A 24,602-nucleotide genomic window follows, 5' to 3' on the forward strand; every position below is an offset into this window, starting at 1 on the left:
AAATATTTAATTCTTTCTGCTTTCTGAACAGGGTCACATGGACAGGTCACTGTGACTCAGACTCCTGCAGTGAAAGCTGTTCAACAGGGAGGATCAGTCACTCTCAACTGTAAAACCAGCAGTGATGTGTATAATACAAATGCTTTAGCCTGGTACCAACAGAAACCTGGAGCAGCTCCTAAACTCCTGATCTATGGTGCCACAACACTTCAGTCTGGGACTCCATCCAGATTCAGTGGCAGTGGAACTCAGAGTGACTTCAGTCTGGCCATCAGTAATGTCCAGGCTGAGGATGCAGGAGTTTACTACTGTCAGAGTGTACACTGGATAAGCAGTAAATATGTGTTCACACAGTGATAAAGCGCCGCACAAAAACCTCCCTCAGTCAGGCTCCACATGACTGCACTCTGCTGCTGGAGCTCACTGCAGGTGCTGAAGGGTGTGATACACAGTAACTACACAAGTGGTCTGGAAGTCATTATTCACATCCTTGCTTATAGTAGTTTGCAGTTATGACCGATGATAGATTAGAGATCATTTTGCTTTGATAATTCCAGTGTGTGTGTGTATGTGCGTGCGTGTGCGTGTGCGTGTGCGTGTGCGTGTGACTCGGTTAGTTGTGTATACGCAAAACGAGTGTTACCGAGGATTGTAGGTCTTAACTGAAGCACTCTAGACCATTATTGATAGGTTATGCTAACGAGTAGACAAAAAAAACATTGAAACAAATGGTAGCTTCTAGCCTTGAGTGCTAATTAAGTAACGTGAGCATGCATATCTCAACAGATATTGACAGCGCATTCATTTTGAAAGAGGAACACGATCAAGGCATTTGTCGATTGAAAAGATGTTTTTGCAGTCCTTCCTACGGGATCAGGTAAAAGTTTAATCTATCAGAATACTACGTTGCTCTGATTGGTTCTAGGTATCCAATTCAGCGAAGAGGAATTTTCTTTCCTGGTTCGTTGAAACACGCCCCATAATCACAGCCCAATGGTTCGGTCTCAGACTCATATTCTGACTAGAATTATGAGTATGACATCGTCAGGCTACACCATGACTTCACCCTGACTATCAGTAATGGATGCAGGAGTTTACTAATATTATAATTATAATTGAAATAACAGAGGAACAGTTTTGAATTTAAAATTGAACTAAAAAAACTATTATTAATATACTGAAAGGCATAAAGTGGAAACTGTTTTACATGACAGTAGCGTTGTATGAAATAGTGCTGCTTCATCCTTTTTAACCGCTAAGAGTTCAAAGGACACATATCATATCGGAGTGTTAACACAGCAGTCTGTTTCACTCAGGAAGATCATTTACATACAGCCCATGTGTCAGTTTGCATGAGTGGTCACAGTTCTGGTCTTAGGGGGATTATTTATAGCCCTGTGAGTTCACCACTTCATGGGTAAGAGCTGATTCTCATAGTGGAGAACTCAACAATGACTTTCATCTTCATGTTCCTCTGGACACTTGTCCTCTGCTTTCAGAGTAAGTTTTATTTTATTTTAACCCAGATCTTGTGTGTAAAGTAAAGCTACATGAACATATGTGGCGGTTAACTATATCTTACTATTCTTCATGTCTTCTCTGCAGTCTCATATGGACAGGTCACTGTGACTCAGACTCCTGCAGTGGAAGCTGTTCAACAGGGAGGATCAGTCACTCTCAACTGTAAAACCAGCAGTAATGTTTATAGAGCAAATCGATTAGCCTGGTACCAACAGAAACCTGGAGCAGCTCCTAAACTCCTGATCTATAATGCCAAAACACTTCAGTCTGGGACTCCATCCAGATTCAGTGGCAGTGGAACTCACAATGACTTCACTCTGACCATCAGTAATGTCCAGGCTGAGGATGCAGGAGTTTACTACTGTTAAAGCAGTTCAGTCTAATACTGAACTACTGAGGTGCCTGAGCCCGGGGAAGGCCTGTCCGACGCGCTGGATGTTATGCCTGCTAAACTCACTTGATTTGCCCTGTGGTAAACAAACGCCTATGGACAAATGTTGCCGTTGTAATCCAAAGGAGGTCCATTTATTCCAGTAAAAACAGTTTTCCATCGCAGTTCACACATTGCAATACAAGAGTGCCGCGTACAAGCGGTCAAAAACCCTTTGCCCTTCCGGGTCAAACACCTGCCACCATCATTTTACGTGCTACCTATATACCTGACGCAAGTCATGGACATGCGCCACCCGGTGTTACATACAAGACATTACAACGTACATACAGACCAGCATTTTGGCTCTTACACACCGGCCCCTAATTGATGATGGCCAACAGACACAACAATTCAAACACATTAAAACAAAGAGCCACAATGTTGCAAAATACCATGAGAAAATCTAATAAATACCTTCACATTCATACCCACACACTAAACAAAGTTTGGTATTAGGTCTATCAATGACATTAGACTTTGTCTGCAACTTTACAGAACGTACCAGGCCCTGCTTATCAGAAAAGTCTTCTAGTAGCATAGGTTCTTTCTCATAGGGTAAGCTTTCTCTGCGACCATAGCATTGTCTTATTTCCTCAGATTTGTCTCTCGTGTCTGCTCTTTCCTTTTTGATTTTGTCCTTCTCCTCATCATGGCCTTTTTTGGATGAGGAGGAGGACGAGTGTCTACGCCTCTCTTTTTCTCTGAATTTGTCCTGAGGATTGGTAGTGGACAGGGAGTCTACTCTTTCCTCGGTGATGTCAAGAGAGCTGATGGTGGAAGAGTCATACAAACTGCTAAGCACTGGCTCGTGGCCTTTATCTGTGAAACTGTCAGATGAGATCTCGCTGTGTTTGTCATTGGTGTCATCTTTGTAATCATTCATGGCCTCCTCCTCAAGCTTATCCAGCAATGATTTCTCAGTCTCACCACTCCCTTTGGGCGGTTTTCGGTCTTTCAGGTGATCTTGCTTATCCTTGTGTTTACTCTTGCCCTTCTCCTCACTGACTTCTCTCTTGTCCACAAGTTTTTGCTTATTTTTCTTGTCCTGATTTGAGTCCACTGATATTCTGTCTTTGCGATCTTTGTGTTTCGCGTCTGTCGACTCCTTCTCCTTTTGCTTCACGACAGCCAAGTTATTAGGCAGAGAAACGTCTTTTTTCTTGAAGGGCAACTTCAAACAGTACCTTCCCTCTTGCAGCACTGCTGAATCCTCCATGATTTCCATAAATCTGATGTCGTCCCGAGACATTTCCCTTTCCTCTGCAGCCTTCTCACTGAAGTCATGGTTGTATTGACTGACAAGCAGGTCGTCGAGCCTTTGCAGAGAGATGTGGTTCACTGTGGCTGAGGATGATGATGATGCATCACTGTTTCCACTCAGTGGGCCATTAACCACCCATCCCAGCACTGTCCTGATGGCGTACGGGCCATTCTGGTCGCTATTGATGACCTCCCAGGGTTCTAATACCTTGGGTGCATTAGTTCCAATTAACAGGTCAACCTCTGCTTTCACGCTTGGGATGCGCACCTTTGATAGATGAGGCCACTTGGCCAGATCCTCTGGCCTTATCATATTACCCACAGTGACTGGCATTTCTTTCTGTGTGAATACCTCGGGGAGGGTATAGTAGTCATCACTGTCCGGATTGGACACCTCCAGACCTGACACAGAGTATGCTGAGACAACCCTTTCTTGCCCCATTGTGCGCAACATGAAGTTTGTTCCTTTACCTGTGATGTTCAGCTTCCGCATCAGATGTTCAGAGCAGAATGTGGCTGAACTTCCAGGATCTAGAAAGGCGTAAGTTGTAATGACATGGCCACCCTTGGCAGACTTCACCTTGACAGGAAGGATGGACAGCACACTCTGGTCCTTACCGGCCCCTGCGTGTCCACATGTTTGAGGAGAGGACTGTTGCTGGCCTGGTGAAGCAAATAACTGTTCCTGCGTCACTTGTTTTATAATGTGCAGCACAGTAGGATGAGATTGTCCACAGATTTTACATGCCAAGCGACTCTCACAGTCCCTGCTCATGTGGCCGACACGTAGACATGCAAAACAAACTCCCTTTTGCCTCAGGAAGAGGATCTTCTCCTTGTGCATTTTTCCTTTGAACTGCATACACTCCTCCACAGGGTGGTGCCGGTCACAAAAAAGGCACTTAACTTCCTCAGTGTGTTCTGTGCTCAATGGCTGCTCCTCTACGTCATAAGACAAATCTTCAGTAACAGCAGCAGCAACGATGTTACCCCTTACATGGCTCCTGGGTTGGGAATAAAACCTTAATGGTGGTCTTGGTGCAGAGGCAGTAGGTGCATCCTGTATGTCGCCAAACAGAGGGTCCGATAGGATTTTGACACGGCGTTCGATAAACTTAACCAAGTCGTTGATGTGGGCTCGGTCATGCGACCTTTCCATGACGTCATGAGCTGTAGTTCTCCATTGCTCTCTCATCTTAAATGGCAGCTTGGAGATAATGGCCCTCATATTAACAGGCATGTCCAGTTCCTGCAAGTAATGAAGCTCCCCCATTACATTGCAGCAGCCACGTAAAAACAAGGAATAATCTTGCAGTGCTTTCAAGTCCTCTGCCTTAACAACTTGCCAGGCCAATGCCTTTTTCATATAAGCTGTGGCTACCTTATACGGATTTCCAAAATGCTCCTGCAGCAGACCCTTTGCCACTTTGTAGCCATGGTCAGGCGCCATATGCTGACAGCTACGCACTAGCTCTTGTGGCTGTCCTCTGGTGAACTGCTCTAGATAATAAAGACAGTCTGCACTTCCAGCTTTGCTTTCCACCCCTTGTTCAAAGGCTCTGGTAAATGGTCTGAACTGAAGAGGGTCCCCATCGAACACAGAAATCTCTCTTGATGGCAGTGATGATGTCTGATGTTGGCGAACCAAGGCAGCGGTGATGTCATTTTGTCTCTGCATGATGGCCAGTAGATCTGGGGGGTGAGTTTCATTGGCAGGCTGGCACATGGAAAGCCTTTGCTGTTCCTGTTGTTGCACGGTTGTCCACTGCTGCCGATAGTCAGCTGGTTCAAATGTTCCTTGCTCTAGGCCCCTTGGATTGTACTGACTTATAGAGGCATCCATACACCACCGCTCAGTTTGCCTTTTAACTACCTCCGGTGACAGCGGGTTGTTAGGTGGTAACAGTCCTTTGGCAGAGATAATCGGCATTGGTAATTGAGGTTGAAATTCCTTTGTTTTAGGATTTAAGACACTTCTTGATTGCATTTTCCCTTTTTCCTTTACCACACAGGAATTCATGCATTTTGAGGGTGCTGCTGAACAACTTTTCTGATCGGCGGCCTGTAGCACAGACAACTTAGCAGCAGATGCAGCCAACTCTGCATCTACATTAAGCTGCTCCCTTCTCCGCCTTAATTGCTGTTCCTGCTCCTCTAGGGCGTGTATTTCTTTCAAAACTGCAGCTCTAGCCACAAGAGCAGCTCTGTCGGCCTCAGCCATGATCCTAGCTGAGGAAGTGCTAGATCTTCCACTGCTACCACTTTTATGTGACTGTTGGCTACTAATATTGGACACACTGTCATTTGGATTGACACCATCCCCACCCTCGTCATTTTCATGCCTGGCTTCGAAACCCATATTTGCTTTACCATGACCATTCACATTTAAACCAGCATCAGACATTTCAGGTAACACAATTGACAAAGCAACATTATCATTTTCAGACCACGTAGCAATAAAACCCTTTGTTTCAGAAATAACATCATTGTTAGAGATCATCTTTGCTTTAAACCAAGTTTCATGTTTTTCCTTCTCATGAACAGGCAATACACTCAACACAGATTCATGAATACGTTTTGCAAAATTGCATGTCTCGATCAGTTCTTTCAAAGCATTTCGTAACTGTGGTTTGTCATTTTTTAAACCTTGTATCGATTTTCTGATGATGCTGGCATTGTCCAATTGAGACTTTCTGTCTGCTTGCAATGTGATTAATTTACTAACAAACAATTCTGAACGTTTAGAATGCTTATCACCAGCGCTAACAACACTGCTGTCTTTACTGGCGGCTTGCAAAGCAGCCTGTTCACTCGCGGGAGGATTCTCCATGATCAATCCACGCTGTTAAGGTGGTAATGCAAAGTTCGCAAAGTTCACAGTCAAACAAAGTTCGCAAAGATCAGTCACACAAAGTTCGTCTCCACAGTCAACTGTCCACTGTCGTCGTTTAACACATGTGTTTCTTTTATACCCGGGTATGTTTGCACACAATTTAAATGGCCATTGATTGTAGCGCTACAAATACCTATTTTGTTGGGCGCCTTGTAGTCATCGGGTGGTTCCTTGTACTCCGTGGTCCGATTTCGGCATCAAACAAGTAGCTCCTTGTCACCAGAAGGCCCACATATTCAATCGATAATCCACAAGGAATGCGACGGTCCTTTGACTGTTCCTAATTCCATGTCTGCATTCCGACGTAAACGAAAGTCCGAACTGATGCGGGGTTTTTGACTAATGTTAAAGCAGTTCAGTCTAATACTGAACTACTGAGGTGCCTGAGCCCGGGGAAGGCCTGTCCGACGCGCTGGATGTTATGCCTGCTAAACTCACTTGATTTGCCCTGTGGTAAACAAACGCCTATGGACAAATGTTGCCGTTGTAATCCAAAGGAGGTCCATTTATTCCAGTAAAAACAGTTTTCCATCGCAGTTCACACATTGCAATACAAGAGTGCCGCGTACAAGCGGTCAAAAACCCTTTGCCCTTCCGGGTCAAACACCTGCCACCATCATTTTACGTGCTACCTATATACCTGACGCAAGTCATGGACATGCGCCACCCGGTGTTACATACAAGACATTACAACGTACATACAGACCAGCATTTTGGCTCTTACAACTACTGTCAGAGTTTACACGAGATAAGCAGTAAATATGTGTTCACACAGTGATAAAGCGGCGTACAAAAACCTCCCTCAGTCAGGCTCCACATGACTGCACTCTGCTGCTGGAGCTCACTGCAGGTGCTGAAGGGTGTGATACACAGTAACTAACAAGTGGTCTGGAAGTCATTATTCACACCATTGCTTAAATCAGTTTGTAATAATAATATAATAATAATGTGTGTATCACAGTATCACCAAACACTAAATGCCCAATGGTGTTAGTTTATGTAATGGCATGACACACGAGGAAGTATATGAATGGAACATGTAAGAACAGTTTATCAGTACAATAAACGGCAAACTTAAACTTATTAGATACCAATTTCATCAAACATACTTGAACGACCAAATAAACATGATTGCGTGAGTTGAAGGGAGCTATGCATTTGCCACCAGCCGACACCTTAAGGCCACATTCTGCCCCAAAGCCTAAGATCATTCTCTCCCAAACAGTCCTTTGATTGGTCCTCTGGAGATGCTGAGGCGAACGCAGCAGAGCAAACAGCACACTTCCAGTTCACATCTCTTCTCCCCAAAAGCACCAACCCTACATGACCTGTGTTTAATGAAAGAGAGATATCCACCTGATGTATATAAGAGAGGGTCAGAACACTGCCTGCTTGAAGTGTCTGGACACACATTTGTCTTTTCACTAAATACCATAATCTACGATCAGTCTTCTCCTTACAGATCTCAGAACAGTTTCTTAGCCCAGGGATCTGAGTTACCATAAGCTGTGGGCCAGTATAAAAAGAGGATAGAGAGTCTAACAATCTTTCTTTCTTGATCTGATGATTTGAAAAGGTTCTGGGAAGATAACTTAACTGTGTTGGCTTGTACCTGATGTCATTTTTCTATTTGAACTGTATTTATTCTGATGTCCATCACAGAACCCAAAGCATAATCCACGTGAGAGCTGTCCATGGTGACAGAGCAGTAGTGTGTAATATGATGATGACACTACTGTAATAATCATGACTGGAAGAACACAGAAACACTTTTGTCAGATGTGAATCTCTTTAATTCCAACAATAAACTGACTAAATAATAATTCAACAATAATGAATGTAGTATCAAGTGTAATGGCACTGTGTATGGCACCCCTGATTTACATGACACTAGTAGCTTTGAATGAAATAATACTGCTTCATCAGTTCTAACCACTAAGAGATCAAAGGACACATATTAGTTCTGAGTGTTAACACGGCAGTCTGTTTCACTCAGGAAGATCATTTACATAGGCTACATGTGTCAGTTTGCATGAGTGGTCACAGTTCTAGTCTTGGGGAGATTATTTATAGCCCTGTGAGTTCACCACTTCATGGGTAAGATCTGATTCTCATAGTGGAGAGCTCAACAATGACTTTCATCTTCATGTTCCTCTGGACACTTGTCCTCTGCTTTCAGAGTAAGTTTTATTTATTTTAACCCAGATCTTGTGTGTTAAGTAAAGATACATGAACATATGTGGGAGGTTAAATATACGTTTCTTACTATTCTCCATGTCTTCTCTGCAGTCTCATATGGACAGGTCACTGTGACTCAGACTCCTGCAGTGAAAGCTGTTCAACAGGGAGGATCGGTCATTCTCAACTGTAAAACCAGCAGTGATGTGTATGAGGATGAGGTTTCAGACCATCTCTTGTTCTGTTTCCACTATATCAGCAGTAAAAATGTGTTCACACAGTGATAAAGCGCCGTACAAAAACCTCCCTCAGTCAGGCTCCACATGACTGCACTCTGCAGCTGGAGCTCACTGCAGGTGCTGAAGGGTGTGATACACAGTAACTACACACGTGGTCTTGAAGTCATTATTCACATCCCTGCTTATATCAGTTTGCAGTTATGCCATGAGAAAATGACATGAGAAGTACTAACTGAACGATAGCATCCTGTATGTAGTAACACCTCTGTCATTCACATGAGAACCCCTGCCCATCACATGCACTCACTATCTGGTCCTACTGAGGTCCACTTGAAGGGAATCTATGTAATGCAGTGCAGTCTATTCAGAGTCGTAAAAGGAGATTAACAGAACCAGCACAGGTAAGCAGCACAGGTAAATTGGGGGAGGTATGGTCATTCACATGAGAGCCCCTGCCCATCGCATGGGGTAAAAACTCCTTGTTTGTGGAAAACCTTCAGACTTTCTGTGTTTTCATCTCTGACGCTGGACTGGGGTCATGTCCCAGAAGGCCTCAGTTCAGCCCTGGAGTAACAGAAGCAGAATACCGGGGCTAATCACTGGAGTTTATGCCAGAGGGAAAGCCTTGGGCTGGCCCGAAAGAGGCCAACAGTGTCCCTACTGGTCTGGCACTGAGTGTTGAGGTGTTTGAGTTTGAGATGACTGATTACCTGGGAAAACATATTGGATCAGATTATTTAAGCAATGACTGCCATGCCACGGTTACGCTGTTACAGGACTCTGGAGTTCTTCCCAGCTGCAGCAATGCAGTTATGTGCAGCTGCAAGGCAACATTCACTCTGATGATGATTAAATCCAGAAGGTGGACATAGATCTCTGGTGTTTGGCCAGGGGGTCAAAGAGACAGCCATCACACAGGGACACCCAACCTGAGCATTTCACTGTGCAAGCATAAACACTGAATATACACTAAAGCTCCAGTTACTCTTTAACAGTTTATGATCTGGGTACAACATTACACTTGCTCTCCAAACTGAGAGAAATACTGGAGTTATACCAGTACACCTATCCTGGGGAATATCCCAAACCTGTCTTCCAGATAAGGAGACTCTACATCTCTATATAATGACCATAGCAGAAAGATGGAGAAGGAGACAGGCCCAGTGTCCTCTGGTAAAGTGTATTGTGTAACAGTCAGGTAGAGGACTGGAGAGTGTGTAGTAGGATGAGTGCACCAGGGGAGATGGATGAGAACAAGGGGACCTCAGATGATGAGCAGAACTGGATTGGACATGACCCTGGCATAATCTCCTTTCTGCTCTATTTGCTATTTCACCTTTTACTTCACAATATTCTCTTTCTTTTATAGGCTGATTAAAATGTAACGCCAGTATTTAACAGTGATATGTCATACAGTTTGTTTCCATTATAAATGTGCATAAACATGTTTCCTTCAAACATGTAGACTTGTGCCGTGTAACCTTCTGCTCCTGTGACGCTTCAGCACCTCCTGCAGCAGCAGCAGTGCAGTCATGTGGAGCCTGACTGAGGGAGGTTTTTGTACAGCGCTTTATCACTGTGTGAACACATGTATACTGTTGGGATAGTGGAAACTCTGACAGTAGTAGAGTCCTGCATCCTCAGCCTGGACATCACTGATGGTCAGAGTGAAGTCACTCCCAGAACTGGATCCTCCACCAACAAATCGACTTGGAGTTGAACCAAAACGTGAGCTTATGTAATATATTAAAAGTTTGGGAGCTTCTCCAGTTTTCTGAAGATACCAGGAGAGGTAGTTGCTGTAGATGGGGCTGCTGCTTCTGCAGTCCAGTTTGATGGTTTGTCCCACAAGAACAGCTTTCACTGCTGGAGTCTGAGCCACAATGTACTGGCCCTTGCATTCTGAAACATTGCAAACATTGCATAGCATATTGGTTTATAAAAAACAAATGCAAAATAATTTCAAATGATCAATTTCAGTTTGTATTTGCTAAATACATTACCTGGAATACAGAACAGCAGTGCCCAGAGGAATTTAATGAGAAAAGTCATTCTTGTCAGATTGTTCTTCTAAAACAGGCTGGTGTTCAGTGTTCCAGTTCTCCTCTTTCTGAGATATAAAGCTCTCAAGAGCAAAAGGTTCACACTTTGGTTATGCAAATATGTCCAACCTCCCCAGTTTCTAACTGGCACCTTCTGATCCCCATTCTTATCCCCATTCCCTCTGCTCATGAAAAGAAATAAAGAAGACTCTTCAGTAGGCCAACAGTCTCAACCTAAATTATGTTTTGTTAGATTTATTTGGGCTAACAGCAATAACTGATATGCCAGTGTGGTTCTACTTACTGACAGAAAGACTGAACAATCCTCAGATCCACATCTGAACTGAGAGCAACCTCCAGGATCAATGAAATGGAGCAGTTTGAATATGACAGAAATAATACAAATGGCTTTATTGTTCTGCTAAAATCATTATCACATGGTATCAACACATTACTTCCTCTAGAGGTGAACCATACTCTTCCCTTATTGCACTAGTGTAATCATACAATAAGCACCCCTGGACTAGACCTGTGTTCTAAACCTGGAGCCAGTTTACTTTTCAATCTGTGCACCTGACTCCACTGTTGGGAATATGGAATTTAAACCTGTCTACCACTGAAGGGAGAATTGCCATACTATAGAATGTCTTCTTTTTTAATGATTACAATTTATGAGATTTAATGTCGCTTTGGCAAACTTAGCCTATAAATGCTGGTTGGCATTTATGAAATATAAAAAAAATGAAATACATTCTTGTACTAAGGACGATGGAAGAAATTAAAATTCAGAACTGAAATTAACCATGACAGAATTCGTGATCTGCTAAATGTAACAGTAACTGTATTGCTGTCAGTCAGAGTCGATGTACCGTGAAGAGGTTTTTGTACAGCGTCTCTATGAGACTGTATCACTGTGGTGGACTTTCGGTGGCGGCACAAGACTCGATGTTGGAAGTAAGTAATATCATCCTTGGTCCTAAATAATATATTGGTCTACATCTTAACGCTTTCGTCAATTTGCCTCCATTGTGTCATTTGGGTTTGAAATTGATGTATGTTTCAATGGTGTGCTTTATTAGGCAGATAAGGCATACACTTGCGAGTATGGTTTGGTAATGAAACGAAATAGGCTACTGATATAATTTTGTGCATTTTTATCCGTAATGATTAATGTGATTGGTGACATATCCTAACTGAGTCAATTTTGCCTGGGATATTGGAAATCAAAGGTGTCTTACTAGTGCGCATCAGATGAGGGGTTTTTGTACGGCCACACATAGTGTTTGTATCACTGTGGTACACGTTTGGAGGTGGCAGTAGACTTGACGTTGGAAGTAAGTAAACGGTCATACATTTGGATTATTCTTTCAGTATGTGTGTGTGTGTTAGTCAAGTTCTAATACGTTGCGCTATGAGCAGAGCAGTTTATGACGGCTACCGATATCTCTGTGTTTGAGCTTTTTCGCATTTTTTGGAACAGTGCAGAACTTGTGCTCTGATCGTAACTGTGTAGTTGTACACTTACATTTTTCCTTCAAATAGTGAAAATTGTGTATCACAATGTTTTATTCTGCAAGTCCATTTATATATGAAACATCCCTTGCATGAGTTCTTAGAAAATGGAAAGAAAGATTGTTCAGGCCAAACAGGTTTGTAACTTCGTGTTACTGCTGGTGGTATTGACGTTAAAGGTATGAAGGCAATTTTCGATTGAATGAAGTCTCTGTGTTTGACCATTACTGTATGTTTTACTTTGAACTGTGTTTACTGACTCAGAATACACCTGTGCGTGTGTATTTGGGAGACTGGTGGTGGGAAGATATTTACCGCCACAGGGTTTATAACTTCTTGTTACTCTGGTGGTATGGGGCTGCGCGACAGAAAGTGGGTAATCCGTTAGACCGACACCGACCTAAAACTCTGAAATGTGTCATGATGTTGCACTGAGACATTTCTCCACAATATTCACACCATAGCATTTGCGTCTGTCTTTGCGACGGGTTTTTAGGGTAATATGGCATTTGCGCAGATGTATGGCTGTATATGCGAAGTCTTTTTAGGCTACTCTCTCTAATCAAGGAGCTTGTCAGTAGCTGATTGCATCAACATTCAAATCCTTAGTTCTTCCAGACTGTTTTAAAAGGTAATCGCTAGTTACAATGTATCTGTAATGTACCCTCATATTGCCTCTGTTATACAACATTAAAAGTAGTGGTAGCATGTTTCAGCAGATGACCTCGTTTACTGCTTTCTTCTCGTTATTTCACTGGTGACACCAGTCGCAAACTCATTGTTGTTATCATGCACTGTACATAATGTACTATCAAATATATAGTCTGATTTCTTCAGAATCTCAGTGACAGTCTGGGAGCCCTGCTTTGCCTCGCAGGTCACTGAGACCCAATATGATTCATATTGCATCTGTAATAGGCTATGATATGAACAACAGACGACCTCTTTATTAATTTCTGTACCTCTTTGCTTTATTTCTCAGGTGACACCAGTCCCAAACTCACAGTCCTGCCCCCCCTGCACACCAGCGGGAGTTCAGCCACGTTGATGTGCCTGGCTAACGGAGGCTTCCCGTCCGACTGGACGCTGAGCTGGAAGGTAGCGGGGAGCAGCAGGAGCGGAAAGACCAGTCGCTGGGGCCCACAGAAGGACGGCCTGTACAGCTGGAGCAACACCCTGACCGTCCCTCTCCAGGAGTGGACCCAGGGGGTCTCAGTGACCTGCGAGGCAAAGCAGGGCTCCCAGACTGTCACTGAGATTCTGAAGAAATCAGACTGCTCCTAGGGTCCCCTTTCAAATGTCTGTCATTAGCCTGATTGAAAGTGTATTTGATAAAGACTCTTCATCTCTGATAGGGACTCTCTCTTATTTCTGTTAGTGTGCAGCACTGAGTCACTGTCTTTCCCTCCCTTTCCACCTCTTTTACAGCATTTGGGAATCTGAAGTGCTTGATATGACCCCTTCATGTGTTTTGACATTTATTAATAAAGGAGTTTGATTAAATTCATCAGAGACTTGTTTTTGTATTTTTTATGTGTCTTATTGTTGAAGATATATTTCCAGATTGTTGATTGTCGTTGATTGTTAAATCCCTTATAACGTTGAAATGTATATAAAGTAGAGAAAACAAAGCTCCCTGTATTCACTGACAAGCCTTAAGTCCAATCACTCACTTGAACATCTGGCGATAGCGCTGCTCTATTCTGGGACTAGCAGACCCACTCAGGCCTGGCAATGCAAATAGAAGTTTCCCCCACAGAGAGCTCTGTTTCCTGGGTTACACCTACAGCCAGAAACTGCACTGAGACAGCTGTGCTCAGTTACACTGCTTTACTTTCACTCAGGACAACTCAGGTATTCTGAGACATGGCATTGCATGACGAGGAACTATATTCTATACATGAAGGTACCACCAGACCATCACCAACCCCCCCCCCCCCCCCCCACCCAAAATGTATTAACAGGCACACAGACAGACACACACACCCACAAATACACACACACACACACACACACACACACACACACACACACACACACACACACACACACAAATACACAGCACCATACCATCTGCAAGCTAGGAGCACCTCCTACTGGTGGAGAATGTTATTGAGATTTGCTGAACATGAGGACTCACTGATACTCTCATAGAGATACAAACATATTTAATCATCATGGGGATCAAGAAATGGTAGCTTATTTAATTAACGATCATGTAAAGGGCATTTTAGTTAAATAATGTAAATCTGATATAATCATCATAACTGAAGCCATATTTACACATTTACACACATAATTAAACATACAAAGAAGTATTCAAATCCACATATGGCTTTCCCTCTTCATTTCTTAATGAGACGAGTCTTGATTGTGGAGATGACACACACCTCAACCTAAATCTAGCAGCATAGTTCTGCTGAAGAAAGTCCCAACCAAGTAGAATGGCCTGACTGACATTCCTAGTAACCAGCACTTCCTGCAGCAAACTCAGTGAGCCCACTCACAGTGTAATGTTAACAGGGCCTAGTGTGTCCAAACTCAGCCCAGTCACAGTGTAATGTTAACAGGGCCTAGGGAGTCCAAACTCAGCCCAGTCACCGTGTAATGTTAACAGGACCTAGTGTGTTTAAACTCAGCCCAGTCACTTTGATGAGATTAAATCATTTTTGAGAGGCCTTCTGTTCAATGATGGGAGTGACATTCATAAATTCTCACTGATAAATGAAAAGCTTGAACCAGTTTCCAACAGGATGTGCATGTCTGACCCTTCAACTATGCCCCTAATGTATGCAGTGAAAGTGCATTTGTTCAGAATTGTTTTGCAGTGTGTTTTTCACACCACTAGAAGGCACTGTTGGACTAGGAGAGAGAGACAGATTCTGTAACTTGCCATCTGGGGATATCTGAAGACAAGCTGACGGATGCCCCACTGCATCAGCTATCTGTAGTTTCCCTGCCGATAGACATCCTGATTCACATATGCGTTGCGGTGTTGCTGATTGCCATCCTGGTGATCTCGCAAAGAGACAAGCTTGAGCACTGGACTCAGACTACTGTGTCTGATGTCACAAGTTAGTCTGCCATACTGAGGTCTTGGCATGAGTCTGAGTAATCTGTGTAACGATCCGGTGAGAACCTGGAGCAGTAGTAGTGGTCTCTGGTTCATCTGATTTGTACATGAGATTATAAGAACACAACTTTGCCAAAATATCAAGAGACTTCAATTCACTTGTATGAATTTAATGTGTATATAACACCATTAATAACAGACACTGTCTCAAAGTGCTTTACAGAGCCCAACACCTGTTCAATAATATATCAATCAATATACCAATTTCATAGAAATATATATCATATTACATCTACATCTATGTGTGTGTACATAGTAATCATAACTGTAACCCTAACGGTCTGTTTCACTCAGGAAGATCATTTACATACAGTAGATGTGTCAGTTTGCATGAGTGGTCACAGTTCTAGTCTTGGGGGGATTATTTATAGCCCTGTGAGTTCACCTCTTCATGGGTAAGAGCTGATTCTCATAGTGGAGAACTCAACAATGACTTTCATCTTCATGTTCCTCTGGACACTTGTTCTCAGCTTTCAGAGTAAGTTTTATTGGATTTTAACCCAGATCTTGTGTGTAAAGTAAAGATACATGAACATATGTGGGAGGTTAAATATATCTTACTATTCTCCATGTCTTCTCTCCAGTCTCATATGGACAGGTCACTGTGACTCAGACTCCTGCAGTGAAAGCTGTTCAACAGGGAGGATCAGTCACTCTCAACTGTAAAACCAGCAGTGATGTGTTTGTGTATTCATCAAATCATTACTTAGCCTGGTACCAACAGAAACCTGGAGCAGCTCCTAAACTCCTGATCTACGGGGCCACAACACTTCAGTCTGGGACTCCATCCAGGTTCAGTGGCCGTGGAACTGGCAGTGACTTCACTCTGACCATCAGTAATATCCAGGCTGAGGATGCAGGAGTTTACTACTGTCAGAGTTTCCACGTTATAAGCAGTAGCTGGGTGTTCACACAGTGATAAAGCGCCGTACAAAAACCTCCCTCAGTCAGGCTTCACATGACTGCACTCTGCTGCTGGAGCTCACTGCAGGTGGAGAGCAGAGAACAGACGTGAGGGAGGGGTTGAGAAAGGGGTGGGGGGGAGGGGGGGGGGGGGGGTGATTGCAGGACTAAAAATACTTACAGTAATAACAATCAGTCAGGAAACTGATGACTGCACTACTGCTGCAGATGTAGAGGAGAAAACAACAGAGGAAAAAGGAACAGAGAGGAGAGGAGAGGAGAGTTCAACATTCATTTTAGAATATTATGTGTCAGAAAATGACATGAGAAGTACTAACTGAATGATAGCATTCTGCCTGTGGATACACCTCTGTCATTCACATGAGAACCGCTGCCCATCACATGCACTCACTATCTGGTCCTACTGAGGTCCACTTGAAGGGAATCTATGAAATGCAGTGCAGTCAGATGCATAAGAGGAGATGAACAGAACCATCTAACAACAGAACTATGAGCAGCAGAGGTAATGTGGGGGAGGTATGGTCATTCATATGATAGCCCTTGCCCATCGCATGGAGTAAAACCTCCTTGTTGTTGAAAACATTCAGACTTTCTGTGTTTTCATCTCTGACGCTGGACTGGGGTCATGGCCCAGAAGGCCTCAGTTCGGCCCTGGAGTAACAGAAGCAGAATACCGGGGCTAATCACTGGAGTTTATGCCAGAGGGAAAGCCTTGGGCTGGCCCGAAAGAGGCCAACAGTGTCCCTACTGGTCTGGCACTGAGTGTTGAGGTGTTTGAGTTTGAGATGACTGATTATGAGAAAACGTATTGGATCAGTTAATTTAAGCCATGACTGCCATGCCACGGTTAAGCTGCTACAGGACTCTGGAGTTCTTCCCAGCAGCAGTAATGTAGTCATGTGTAGTCATGACGATGATTTAATCCAGAAGGTGGACATGGATCTCTGGTGTTTGGCCAGGAGGTCAAAGAGACAGCCGTCACACAGAGACACCCAACCTGAGCATTTCACTGTGCAAGCATTAACACTGAATATACACTAAAGCTCCAGTTACTCTTTAACTGTTTTTGATCTAGGTACAACATTACACTTGTTCTCCAAACTGAGAGAAAAATACTGGAGTTATACCAGTACACCTATCCTGGGAAATATCCCAAGCCTGTCTTCCAGATAAGGAGACAGAATCTCCATAATGGCCATAGCAGGAAGATGGAGAAGGAGACAGGCCCAGTGTCCTCTGGTAAAGTGGATTGTGTAACAGTCAGGTAGAGGACTGAACAGTGTGTAGTAGGATGAGTGCACCAGGGGAGATGGATGAGAACAAGGGGACCTCAGATGATGAGCAGAACTGGATTGGACATGACCCTGGCATAATCTCCTTTCTGCTGTATTTGCTTTTCCACCTTTTACTTCACAATCTCTTTCATTTATATGCTAATTAAAATGTAACACCAGTATTTAACAGTGATATGTCATACAGTTTGTTTCCATTATAAATGTGCAGAAACATGTTTCCTTCAAACGTGTAGAGTTGTGCCGTGTAACCTTCTGCTCCTGTGATGCTTCAGCACCTCCTGCAGCAGCAGAGTGCAGTCATGTGGAGCCTGACTGAGGGAGGTTTTTGTACGACGCTTTATCACTGTGTGAACACCCAGCTACTGCTGATAATATGTCCAGTCTCACAGTAGTAAACTCCTGCATCCTCAGCCTGGACATTACTGATGGTCAGACTAAAGTCACTCCCCCCATTGGATCCTTCACCAACAAATCGACTTGGAGTTGAACCATAATGTGAGTTTATTCCCTTTATTAAAAGTTTGGGAGCTTCTCCAGTTTTCTGAAGATACCAGGAGAGGACATTGCTGTAGATGGGGCTGCTGCTTCTGCAGTCCAGTTTGATGGTTTGTCCCACAAGAACAGCTTTCACTGCTGGAGTCTGAGTCACACTGATCTGGCCCCAGCATTCTGAAACATTGCAAACATTTCATAGCATATCGGTTTATAAAAAACAAATGTAAATTTATTTCAAATTATCTATTTCAGTTTGTAAAATAAATTACCTGGAATACAGAACAGGAGTGCCCAGAGGAATTTAATGAGAAAAGTCATTCTTGTCAGATTGTTCTTCTAAAACAGGCTGGTGTTCAGTGTTCCAGTTCTCCTCTTTCTGAGATATAAAGCTCTCAAGAGCAAAAGGTTCACACTTTGGTTATGCAAATGTCCAACCTCCCCAGTTTCTAACTGTCACCTTCTGATCCCCATTCTCTTTGCTCATAAAAATAAATAAAGAGAACCAACAGTCTAACCCTAAATGATGTTTTGCTAGATGTATCTGTGCTTACAGCAATAACTAATAGGCCAGTGTGGTCCTACTTACTGACAGAAAGACTAAACAATCCTCAGATCCACATCTGAACTGAGAGAAACCTCCAGAATGAATTACATGGAGCAGTTTGAGTTTGACAGAAATATTACAAATGGCTTTATTGTTCTGCTAAAATCATTTTCACATGGTATTAACACATTACTTCCTGTAGAGATGAACTATACTCTTCCCTTATTGCACTAATGTAATCATACAATAAGCACCCCTGGACTAGACCAGTGATTTAAACCTGGAGGCTGGAGCCAGTTTACTTTCAAATCTGTGCACCTGACTCCATTGTCGGGAATAACACATTCAAACCTGTCTACCACTGAGGGAAGAATTGCCATACCGTAGAAAGTCCTCTTTTTTAAGATTGCAATATATGACACTGTTTGTCGTTTGGGCAAACTAAGCCTATTAATGCTGGTTGGCATTTATGAAATATTAAAAAATGAATTACATACTTAAGACGATGGAAGAAATACAAATGTCAGTCCTGAAAACAAACATTCCCCTAAATGTAACAGTAACTGCACTACAATGTCAGTCAGACTCGCTGTAACGTGAAGAGGTTTTTTTTACAGCGTCTCTATGAGTCTGTATCACTGTGGTGGACTTTCGGTGGCGGCACAAGACTCGATGTTGGAAGTAAGTAATATCATCTTTGATCCTATATAATATGTTGGTCTACATCTGAACGCTTTGGTTAATTTGCCTTCATTGTATCATTTGGTTTTGAAATTAATATGTTTCAAAGGTGTGCTTTATTAGGCAGATAAGAGTCAGAGCCAGAGTCTGGTTTGGTAATGAAACAAAATAGTCTATTGACATAATTACCCCCCCCCCCCCCATCCGTTATAACTAATGTGATTGGTGGCATATCTTAATTTGGTCAATGTTACCTGGGATATCAGTAATTAAAGGTATCTTATAGTGCGCGTCAGAGGAGGGGTTTTTGTACGGCCACAGATAGCGTTTGTATCAATGTGGTACACGTTTGGAGGTGGCAGTAGACTTGACGTTGGAAGTAAGTAAACGGTCATACATTTGGATTATTCTGTCAGTTTGTGTATGTGTGTGTGTTTCTAAACGTTGCGGTATGAGCAGAGCAGTTTATGACGGCTACCGATATCTCTATGTTCAAACATTTTCGCACTTTTCGTAGTGCAGAACTTGTGCTTCGACCGTAACTGTTGAGTCCTATGCTTGTTTTTTTCTTTTACATTGTGGACATTGACTCCGTTTCTGATAATCCTTTTAAATATTAGACATCCCTTGTATGTGTTTTGAGGAAATATGAAGGAAGATGTATAATGCACAACAGATTTGAAACTTGTTGCAGCGTGTTAGTGGTGATAGCATTGGAATCTGTAATGTTCGATTTGAATGTAGCCTCTGTGCTTTGACCATACCTGTAAGTTTGACTCGGAACTGTGTCATACTGACTCAGAATACACCTGTGCGTGTTTAGTTGGGAAACTAGTGATGGGAAGATTTGTTGCCACCTCCAAACGTGTACCACATTGATACAAACGCTATCTGTGGCCGTACAAAAACCCCTCCTCTGACGCGCACTATAAGATACCTTTAATTACTGATATCCCAGGTAACATTGACCAAATTAAGATATGCCACCAATCACATTAGTTATAACGGATGTTATCCACTTACTGGCGCAGCGCGCAGCACCTACCACGAGAGTGACTCGAAATTATAAACCCGGTAGGGTAGTAGTTACGGCATTTTGCGAAGATATATGTCTGTCTTTGCGAGGTCTTTTTAAAAGTGTGAAAGTTATGGAATTAACACAGATAAATGCTTGTGTATGCGATGTATTTTTAAGCCAATACTTTGAATCTATAAGATCGTTTTGCCAGTATGCATCGCTTTGCACGTCCTGAGTTCTTCCAGACTGTTTAAAAGCGTAATCGTTGAATAGACCACGGTCTTTGACCAAGAGCCAGTATCATATTGCAGCTCTTATATCACATTAAAAGTGGTGGTGATATTTTTCAGCAGACGACCTCGTTAATTCCTTTCTGTACCTCTTCTCTTTATTTCTACAGTATTTGTAGGCTAATCTTTCGAATCGTGTTGCCAGTATTCTAATGCATCAACATGCAGATCCTTAGTTCTTCCAGACTGTTTAAAAAGGGAAAAGCCTAACCTAAGTAGAACATGTTCCTTTGACCAAGAGCCAGTGTATCTGTAATGTACCATCATATTGCATCTGTCATATCACATCATAGAAAAGTGCTGGTGACGTTTTTTAGCAGACGACCTTGTTTATTCCTTTCTGTCCCTTTCACTTTATTTCTCAGGTGACATCACTCCCAAACTCACAGTCCTGCCCCCCCTGCACACAAGCGGGAGTTCAGCCACGTTGATGTGCCTGGCTAACGGAGGCTTCCCATCCGACTGGACGCTGAGCTGGAAGGTAGAGGGGAGCAGCAGGAGCGGGGAGACCAGTCGCTGGGGCCCACAGAAGGACGGCCTGTACAGCTGGAGCAACACCCTGACCCTCCCTCTCCAGAAGTGGACCCAGGGGGTCTCAGTGACCTGCGAGGCAAAGCAGGGCTCCCAGACTGTCACTGAGATTCTGAAGAAATCAGACTGCTCCTAGGGTCCCCTTTCAAATGTCTGTTATTAGCCTGATTGAAAGTGTATTTGATAAAGACTCTTCATCTCTGATAGGGACTCTCTCTGATTTCTGTTAGTGTGCAGCACCGAGTTACTGTCTTTCCCTCCCTTTCCACCTCTTTTACAGCCTTTGGTAATCTGAAGTGCTTGTTACTTTGACCCTTTCATGTGTTTTGACCATTTATTAATAAAGGAGTTTCATGAAAATCATCAGACTTGATTTTGTATTTGTTTTGTCATGAGTTCAAGGTTTATTTGCACTGTTGCACCCAATGAAGGATAAAGCCACCGTACTAATAATGTTGAAATGTACAGTTTATCCTTTAAGTACAGAGAATTTCACTGAAAGTTCTTATACTTGCTGACAACCAGTGGTGAAGTGGTCCCTGGAGAAGTTAGTATACTCTTTTTAAGCAGCCCATACAGCACAGGATAAACGCCCTGTTTTGAGAAGTGGGTATAGGCAATGCTAAACAATAAGTGGGTATACTCTGTATACCTGCGTATACCCTGGACTACACCACTGCTGACAACCCTTCTGTCAAATAACTCCTAAAATGATATGTTAGTAACATTACAACTGTATAACTTACATTGGAAATGACTCCACCTTCAAGAATGGTCTTATTTTAGTAAATACAATAGCATCATCAAATTAAATAATGAGACATGGCATCCATGATGTGGCTCTAAACTATATTTAGCTTCATTCACCTATGAAGGTACAACAAGACCATCACCACAATTTTTTATTTGTATTAAAAGACAGACAGACAGACACACACACACACACACACACACACACACACAAACAAATTGAGCGATGATAGATGTATTTTGACTTCCCTTTGCCATTACAACCATAGAGGGCTCATTATGATGCCTTGAGGAGATCATTTGGTCTTAAAGCAAAAATGAGTGTCACAGTTATGAGGCTGTTGAGTTGAGTGTTGAGAAGTATTTATCCAATAACCTGCATTCTGTACCATAGAAAGATAATTTAAAATACATTTGTATGTGTTAAAAGTCCTATCAAGCTCTTTATCTCTATAATCACTCTTGAGCTCAAAGAGACTGTTTGTAATGTCCCGTAATGTAAATCCCTTGAGAACACTTGAACATCTGGCGATAGCGCTGCTCTATTCTGGGACTAGCAGACCCACTCAGGCCTGGCAATGCAAATAGAAGTTTCCCCCACAGAGAGCTCTGTTTCCTGGGTTACACCTACAGCCAGAAACTGCACTGAGACAGCTGTGCTCAGTTACACTGCTTTACTTTCACTCAGGACAACTTTATTTAGCTTCATTCACACATTAAGGTACCACCAGACCATCACCAACTAATTAATTTGTAGTTGCGCGCATACTTGGGTATTCTGAGACATGGCAGTGCATGGCGTAGCTCTGAACTGCATTTTAGTTGCAGTAATTCATGCTACCGCTAGACTGTCACCAACACATCAACATTGTTCACTGACACACACACCTTCTTCTGCAGGTGACCACCTCCCCCTACTGGTCGTGATATTGAATCACAGCTTCACAGCTTGACGGCACATACACTATGGCCCAATCCCATTTCTAATCTCCACCCCTACCCCTACCCCTACCCCTTGGCCCTCGCCTTTTCAAATGGAGCAATAACGTAGGTGTAGGCGTAGGGCTTGAAACGCTAGCCCTACGAATTGGGATATCCCTTCAACAATTACGTACGTCATCAGTACGCTGCGTCAGCTGTTACATAACCGGAGAGCTACAGCTGTCACTCATCAGACATAAACAAACATGGCGCATGCAGCTGTTGTTTACACAATGCAACATTTCATCAAACAAGTTTTAAAACCATGAATTACAAAGAAAATACTTACATTTGTGTGATGCTTTTCCTGCTGTTTACGACATTTTTAAAGGGACTCGCGCGATGTTTACAGGATTGGGGTGTGAATGATCACGGGTTCGCAATGCATTGGGGGAAATCGGTCTCACCCCTCCGTTTGAAGTGTGCCCTCGGAAAATCTCCGTTTGGAGGGGTGGAAAGCCCTTCCCCCACCCCTACCTTTCTGTCTTAACGTGAATTGGGATAGCCCTACCCCTACACGTGAATGCACAAAACGGAGGGGAAGGGGAAAGGCGTAGGGCTAAGGGGTGTAATGGGATTCAGCCTATGTGTGGCTGTACACTGGGTGTTTGTGTGTGTGTGTGTGTGTGTGTGTGTGTGTGTGTGTTTGCATCTTTCTGTCAGCAGAATTAGTTATTTTCCAAATAAATAAACCTGTTAACATCTTGATGAAACACATTGTTCAGGCTATGGTAGCCCAAGGTAATTCAGGAACGGTGAACATGAGTGTGAAATCAGTTTACTCAATCAGTTTATTTCATCAGTTTATTTCATCAGTTTATTTCATCAGTTTATTGGAGTACTTACATAGAGAGACAGCATGTTAACACATCCCCCTAGCTCTCATATCTGCACTGCCATGCACACACACACATTCACTGTACACTACACTAAGTTCACATAGTCTGTACATAGCATGTGTGTCTGTGCGTTTGCATCTGTGTAGTGTGTATATGTGTAGTGTGTATTGTGTATTGTATATTGTATATTGTATATTGTGCATTGTGTATTGTGTATTGTGTATTATGTATTGTTTATTCGTAGTGTCTATTGTGTATTGTTTGTAGTGTGTATTGTGTATTATATGTCTGTATTGTGTATTATCTGTGTGTATTGTCTGTATATATTCTATGTTGTGTATTTCTTAGCTTGAGAGTTACCAATGACCGGAATTGCTTGTATGAGTCGTCAAACGTGGCCAAGTTATTAAAAACATTGTTGGTTTCATATCATAGTTCTTCATTCTGTGGGCATCCTTAGATCTTTGTGTAGTAGACCTAAAAACGACGATCCCTATGATGACAGAAGACGCACATTTACCTACAACACTTCTCTTATCAAGTGTCACTTCTGAGCCAACTGTGTGAAGTGTTGTGGAAAACATGAACTTGGTGTTGAGACATCAGTGGGTTCCAGTTGCTCATGGGGAGCTCTATGCATGTCAACAAATCCCTGTAACACATGTCAGTATTCTTGGAATGCCATAATGACCCATTTTAGAGTCATGATTAAGAGAGACTGTGTCAGAGGCAGGTGGCTGCCATGAGAGCACTGAATGATGACTGGTTCAATATCTGACCAGGTCAAACGTTCTCAATCAATCAGTGTCAGTCTTTCAACAGTAGGGAGAGCTCTTACATTCATTGTTTTGAAATCAGTGAGGTATGCTTGTGTCCATTCCTCAATATCAGACTTGCATTAGCCTACTTAAATAGCAGTGGTAGGGCAGTCTTTAATGTGTGTGAGGCATCCAACCACACAGTCAACCACCTATTGAGTCCCTGTGTTCAAACTGAGGAGCTGTGTGTCGATGAAAAATAAGAACCTGACTTCAATGCGGCAT

At 42.8% G+C, this 24,602-nt stretch overlaps 2 gene segments (V, D, J or C); both read left to right on the plus strand.

Moving 5' to 3' along the window:
- Positions 1-10,112: 10,112 nt before the first annotated feature.
- On the plus strand, positions 10,113-13,362 carry LOC308375254 (Ig lambda chain C region-like). The segment is given in 2 exons: positions 10,113-10,185; positions 13,061-13,362.
- Positions 13,363-15,640: 2,278 nt separating this feature from the next.
- LOC308375255 (Ig kappa chain V-III region MOPC 321-like) lies at positions 15,641-21,125 on the plus strand. The segment is given in 3 exons: positions 15,641-15,689; positions 15,796-16,083; positions 20,824-21,125.
- The last annotated feature ends 3,477 nt before the right edge of the window (positions 21,126-24,602 follow it).

Source organism: Sprattus sprattus (assembly GCF_963457725.1).
Source record: "Sprattus sprattus genome assembly, chromosome: 14".
NCBI lineage: Eukaryota > Metazoa > Chordata > Actinopteri > Clupeiformes > Clupeidae > Sprattus > Sprattus sprattus.